Genomic DNA, 7,500 nt, shown 5'->3' with positions numbered 1-7,500 from the left:
TGAAAGAAGGAGTCAAGTGTAAATCGGTTTTCATTGATTAAGGCTGGTCATGTGATCAGATTTGCTACAGGTTTATGGACTTCTGTTCTTGTACTACTGCGGTGAAGTTGGAGGCATCTCAGTCCTAGTTTATCACTGTTAATTGTAGTCTACGAGAAAGGTATTACCGGAAAATCTACGGACAAGTACGGATTCGAAATACGTAATTAACTCAATTCAAAAACTCAAAAATTTGATATCCAAGTTTATTCTTCTGTTATAGGGGTACGATTTTGACATTGCACCAGTTTCTTCCAAAATGTGTTGAATAACCACATTAAATCTTTTACGTATCTTGCAGACAAAATAAAGAACACACCATCACACTCACTAATCTCTTAACTAATAAAATCACTCTATCGCATACAACGCCATAAACACAGAAGTAAGGGAATTAGTCCCTAACTAAAAATAGAAGACCGCGTTGATCGCCTAGCTATGATACAATGTCCTATTACATTAACGATTACAAAGCCAAAATCATCTCTAACCCCCAGTATAGGTAAATTAATACATCTAAAAGCAAATTAAGAATAGTAAATGTTTGTTGACGCTTTCAGATTCAAGATTAGAAGCATTACAAGACTATAAAAATGGACCTACAGTTGAATCTACAAGCACATGGATCTAAAAGTTGTTCCACGGCATTGAAAGCGAGTTGTCTTGCGGCTTGACCCAATTCCTTCCATATTTAAGTTCCTTATCATGAAAGTTACGGATTTCAGAAGGAAATTTACCATAAATACCGATCTAGGTATCAGGATCGAAATTAAACGATAGGAAATCATTGTTACACCACGACGGTATAACGAAAACGATGACAGGTCGTTGTTCGACGACTCTACGGGAGCTATGGTGTACCTGAAGTGGCGGATATTGAAGAACTGTTTATCTTTTGCGGCATCCGAACATTTATCAGTCCTCTTAGCATTATCATGTGTTACGAATTGTCACATTGTAAATAGATTTAGAAATGATTTCACAGGAATATATAAGAAGACTAGTTTAAATGACCATCGTCACTAACTTAATGATAACCAACTTCTTGAACAAAACTAGGCTTAAAGACAAGCAAGCACTACAGGAAGAAAAGTAAAGGCACAATTTATATCCCTTAAAATTGCAACCCCCCACCGACCATAATTAAGAACTTTATGACCCCCAATAAGTAGGAAAGTGCCTGATGTATCCTTGGTTAGACAGAAAGGATGTGAAAGTTCGTCGAATGGATTATACGAGTATTTAAAGGTTCAATCTTATCACATTATGATATGCCGATTGTAGTTGAGAGTTACTTAAGGATAGGTGTCAGTGGAATACTTAGCTACTTCGAAAAATAAAATTATATAAGAAACTATGAGGTAAGATTGACCGATTGATGGTGTCTAAGCCAAAAGTGAGATAATGGATGATTAAGGATGCTACTTTGTATATCCGTCTATGATTGTTTAATAAACGTTTGATATCTGTTTGATCCTGAAGTGGTAGCAGCATTTGCTGGTCAATTTACACCTTCGTTATACCTTCGTCACAGCGCTGTGCTTTATTCGTCATCTGAACATTTTCCGCTTTTTACAAAATAAAGTCTTGTTTTTATTTTTTTTATCCATCACAGAGCAAAAAAAAGAAGAAAAAAAACGAAACAAAACAGAAAGTAATAATGAGCATGACTTCAATAGACAGTGGGAAACTCATTCTTTTTATAGCGGAGCCTTCAGAAAAACAATAGTGCATTGTTTGTGAAAATAGCTTCTCATATAAAAGAAGACATGACCTTAATAGACAAAACACAACATGGGACTGAAATAAAAGGAAAATTGAAACCAGTGTTTGCGACAGAATTACAGAACGAATATGTGATTAACAAAAGGAAGGAATTAAAAGAAGACAAAATATATTTGTTGATATAAATGAAACTTTTTGCGAGGAAATTGATTTAACGGCGGTCATAAACCATTCTATGGAATTGATTTAGCATTAACCAAAAACCGGAAGTGTTTCTCCCATAGAGAAGAAATTCTTGGGCCCTTGTTGCCAGATATTTGCAAGATGTCTTTGTGATAAAAACATCGTAAAAGTAGACGAGATTTCTTTGCTAAACAACACAGGAGACACAACTCTCTCGTAAAGTATTTAAATTCCTATGTTCGAATTTTATAGACTTTAGATTTGGGTGAATCTGCCGATATATGTGATATAGCTTAGGTAAGAATTTTCATTAGAGGAACTGATGGTCATTTTAGCGTCTATTGTGAGAGGCACCGGCTTTCTCGAGGACATGTTCCGAGTAGATTTTGGAAACTGAAAAATAAAAAAAAAACTTCATAATTTTTCCAATAGAGAAAAATGAACTGAGCAAAGAAAGAGCATGTGACATTTAACTATTTTATTTACTATTCTTATATAATGTAAGCAGCCGTTTAAATTGCCTAAATTTAAAACCACAAAGCAAAAACAAATTATTTAGCTTAGTAAATGACACCAAATTATTCTGATGAAATTAAACTGTTCATCTCAGCAAGAAAATGAGAATTTGAACCAGTTTATGACTTTAAAAAATCAGTTTTAGTGCATTCACTCTGCGCATAAAGAGCAGAATGTAGGGGTAGAGGATAATGGAAAACATACAATATGCTGAAAAAATCTTAGGTTATTGCAAGATTGATATAAAAGTCATTTTCATGATTTTGCTAAAGAACACTACCTTCTCATATTTATAACCTCGCATTCATTTACTGAACAACAAAAGAGCTCATGCCAATGTATACTAACGTACAAATGGGACTTACTGACATGAGAATAATTTCATCATTAAAAATGAAAGTTGATAAAATTATTCTCATATAAATAAGTCCTATTTTGTATGTTACTAAACATTGTCATGAGCGTCTTTTTTTCCCTCTTATTTAGTTCAGTAAATGGATGTGAGTTTATAAATGAGAAGATAATTTAGTGTTCATATCATTAATTTCTAGCTACCATTACTTTATGAACATTTTTTTTTTAGAAATGAAGAAATTTGTCCAGTATTATATATGCCGTTTCGAAACGACGTATAGATTTGTTTACAAATATTTCTGTCCCGCAAAATAATTAAAATATGATGTGGGGTCACTCCGGGGTGATTAAAATTTGAAGAATTCTCTGATGCTCTAAATAATTCATTTAACTCCATGCATTAAAAATTTGACTAAATCAAAACACATTCGAAATTCTCTAAAATTGTTTACTAAATATATATTGTAAGTCATTATATCTACATTGGATTAAAACCCGACCTATGTTCTCAAGAAACACTTCTGCAAATACCGGTTATCAATTGTATATAGTAGATGGTTTATCTTTAAGAAGAAAACTATCCATACAAGTTGAAATTCCTGCTTAAGCATATTAGTCGCAGTGTATGGAATTATTAAAGCATAGTTTGTTCCTGTTCGAGTTCTTTTATGACTGTGTCAACATCCAACACCAATGAATGTGAGGTCTTCAATTTCTATTATTATCATCATCATTATTATTATTATTATTATTATTATTATTATTATTATTATTATCATTATTCAGTAGTTTTATTTTTATAACGTGCTTTCACTTCACTACCGAGCGCAGCTCTGTGTGACTTGGGTATGTGCTGTAGTTTGCTGTGATGCTCTTATGGTTTATTATTATTATTATTATTATTATCATTATTATAAGCACATGAGTGGCTGTGTGGTAAGTAGCTTGCTTACCAACCACATAGTTCAGGGTTCAGACCCACTGCGTAGCACCTAGGGCAAGTGCCTTCTACTATAACCTCGGGCTGACCAAAGCCTTGTGAGTGGATTTGGTAGACGAAAACTGAAAGAAGCCCGTCGTATATATGTATGTGTGTGTGTGTGTGTGCCAGTGCCCCCCCCCCCCAACATCGCTTGAGAACCGATGCTGGTGTGTTTACGTCTCCGTAACTTAGCGGTTCGGCAAAAGAGTCCGATAGAATAAGTACTAGGCTTACAAAGAATAAGTCCTGGGGTCGATTTGCTCGACTAAAGGCGGTGCTCCAGCATGGCCGCAGTCAAATGACTGGAACAAGTAAAAGAGAGTAAAATAGAGTATTATTATTATTATTATTATCATTATCATTATTATTATTATTATTATTATTATTATTATTATTATTATTATTATTATTATTATTATTATTATCTTATATATAAATCCCGTTCTGTCTGCTTTTTGTGCGCTTATAACTCGAATATTGTTCATCAGATCGCGCTGAAGTCTTAAACATGGATACATGAGAAAGCGGGACGTTCCGTAATCTAAAGATTTTCAAAATTGTCAGTTTCAAAGTGAGAATCGCTATTTTTGTAATCCTTTTGTCCTGTTTTTTCCGCCATCCTGTTCATTAACCGACGTTCTAAACAATTTATTTCTACGTTTTCACATTTAAATGACAGATATATGTAAATAAAGCTTGTTATTTGTAAATACAGTCTCATTTTGATTTAAATATTAGACCGCGAAAAACTATATTTATTTCTGCGTTTTCACACGTTTGTAAGTGGCTAAAAAAATCAATATCACCCTAACTTTAATTAACTGTAATCAACCAAGTGCATTCGCGGTCAAATGTGTTCTTATGTCTGTTTTTCGTGCAATAAACCAGCTGACAGGAAAAACTACTAAGAAAAGACAGTTACTTTAAGTGAGCAAAAAAGTGAAAATAAAGCAAATAAATAACTGGTGATTACTCAATTTTCTGAAGATATTCTCAACAAAATTCAACTGAAAGTAGAAAAGACTAATTGATTGCTTATAAAACATGAACATTTTGGGGTGGGGTTACATCTAAAACATTGCCTAACGTTTCTCATCCAACTTTAAAAAATAAGCGGTATTGTTCAATTTTTGAGATAAAATTGATTTGCAAAAAACATGCCTTATGTTATTTTATTGCACATTGTGTTATTTCACCCTCCGAGTTTCAACTCTTTTTGTGTCAGTTTTTGAGAGAAGAGACTTCCCTGAGCATTTTTGCGCCTTTATTGGGTAGCAGTTTCTGTTTGCCTGTCCATCGGGTGATTAAAACTTCCATTTATATTTTTATTCGAAACTAATGTTACTTATCTCGTAGTTCTTACCACTACGCCATTGAAAATCGAAATAAAATACGTAATGCAACAGTCGTCAAATGCGAAAGCCAAAGAACTCTTTATTGCTTAAATATCACTTGCAGCATTCACTTTGGAGATAAAACGTATAGGTGTCAACATGAGGTATGTACTATGGAAGAGTACATTGTGAAAGTGTTTGAGTGCAAAAACTTTAAGATTAATTATGATGTCCGATTTCACTGGAAGTTGTATATATTGTGGGCTGAACAGCTTTCCTTCATTTTATTGGCCTCATGACAATTTTGAAAAAGTTCACTGTGTTAAGATTCACTATCAATCAATTTTCCTTATTTAGAAGAAACAGTCAACAGCTTTAACGTCTCAGGAATCTTTAATGCCTTAACCAAAAGTAACAACTCCATACAATCACCAAACATCTTCACAACTTAACGCCATCTAAGTTAACACTCTTCACCTATACAAACCGTCTAATGGACGAGGGGTGCGTTTGCTAGTTATTATAATTCAGTAGTCTTATTTTTATCATGTACTTTCACTGCAGCTCTGTGTGCCTTGGGTATGTGCTGTGGTTTGTTGTGGTGCTCTCATTTTTACTGTATTGAAAGTGTTTTACGTAGGATGTGTGTGGTGCCTAGTAGTGCTATTTTTGTATGTTATATATATTTGTCGCTCTTGGTGTTTTTGTTATGTATTTGAACATTTTTTATCATACCTACTGCGCCTACTATGATAGGAATTGTTTCTGTTTTTAGACTCCACATTCGAGTTATCTCTATTTCCAGGTCTTTGTATTTTGAAAGTTTCTCCATTTCTTTCGGAGAAACGTTATCATCTGTTGGTATTGATACATCGATTAGAAAGCATTTTTTCGTGATGATCTCTGACAACTATATCCGGTACATTGGCCTTAAATTCTCTATGTCTGTGTATAGGCATATCCCAGAGTATGGTTGCTTTCTCATTTTCTGTGACGTTTTCTGGCGTGTGCCTATGATTATTATTATTATTGTTCAGTAGTTTTATTTTTATAACGTGCTTTCACTTCACTACCGAGCGCAGCTCTGTGCGCCTTGGGTATGTGCTGTAGTTTGCTGTGGGGCAAAGTTCAAAGAGCTCTTACCTCTGCTGGTGACAAGGGGCCTCTCACTCAGAGTAAAAGGCAGACTGTATGATGCATGTGTACGAACAGCCATGCTTCATGGCAGTGAAACATGGGCAGTGACTGCTGAGGACATGCATTATTATTATTATTATTATTATTATTATTATTATTATTATTATTATTATTATTATTATTTCAAACTTTGGCACAAGGCCAGCAATTTCAAGACAATTTCATTTTGTCTAGTATATTGTGTATTTTAGTATATAGTATATTGTGTGTTGTGCCAAAGTTTGAAATCAATGTATATGTAGGAGAAAAGGGACTCAATACATACAGTATATATATGTAAATATGTGTGTGCATATGTATATATTCGAATTATGCAATAGAAGCAGCTCTAGATTAAAATATTATTATTATTATTATTATTATTATTATTATTATTATTATTATTATTATTATTATTATTAAGGCAGTGAGCGGGCAGAATCGTTAGCTCACAGGGTAAAAATGATTGGCGGCATTTCGTCTGTCTTTACGTTCCGAGTTTAAATTCCGCCGAGATCGGCTTTGCCTTTCATCCTTTGAGTAGGGGTGCGGGGTCGATAAAATAAGTACCAGTCAAGTACTGGGGTCGGTGTAATCGACTTACTCCTTCCCCCGAAATTTTAGGCTTTGTACCAATATAAGAAAAGATTATTATTGTTGCCGTCGTCGCTGTCGTCGTCGCCGTCGTCGTCGTCGTCGTTGTTTTTGTTGTGGCGGCTGCTGCTGCTGCTGCTGCTACTGTGGTAGTTGTATATGTTGCTGTTTTAATTGTTGTTTTTACTGTTGTAGCTATTGTTGTTGGTGATGTTGCAATTGTTATTAACATCAATATTGTTGTTATTATTGTTATTGCTACTGTTCCCCTTATTGTTATTATCACTATCATTATTGTTGTTGTTGCTGTTCTTATTATCTTTTATTTTTTTATTTTTTATTTTTTTTATTATTCATATATACACAACAGATTAGACTGTTGGAAAGAAAAGAAAAAAATCCTAACATCGGGCTACAACAAGTAACCTTAGATGCCTATTATTATTATTGTTATTATTATTATTATTCAGTAGTTTTATTTTTATAACGTGCTTTCACTTCACTACCGAGCGCAGCTCTGTGCGCCTTGGGTATGTGCTGTGGTTTGCTGTGGTGCTCTTATGTTTACTGTATTGAAAGTGTTTTGCGTAGAGTGTG

The 7,500-nt window shown here is 34.0% G+C and overlaps 1 long non-coding RNA gene across 3 annotated transcripts in view; it reads right to left on the bottom strand.

Moving 5' to 3' along the window:
- Positions 1-231: 231 nt before the first annotated feature.
- Positions 232-7,500, bottom strand: part of LOC106867731 (uncharacterized) — a 12,803-nt gene continuing 5,534 nt past the window's right edge. For 2 of the 3 annotated variants that reach the window (XR_016242214.1, XR_016242215.1), the window contains one exon: positions 232-2,340. This is a non-coding gene — a long non-coding RNA (uncharacterized LOC106867731). The remainder of the gene's footprint in view (positions 2,341-7,500) is intronic. The other variant, XR_001409179.3, reaches the window with a different exon arrangement.

Source organism: Octopus bimaculoides, chromosome 6, assembly GCF_046866305.1.
Source record: "Octopus bimaculoides isolate indiv1 chromosome 6, ASM4686630v1, whole genome shotgun sequence".
Taxonomy (NCBI): domain Eukaryota; kingdom Metazoa; phylum Mollusca; class Cephalopoda; order Octopoda; family Octopodidae; genus Octopus; species Octopus bimaculoides.
The sequence above is the reverse complement of the archived record's forward strand: the minus strand, read 5'-3'. Positions and strand labels throughout refer to the sequence as shown.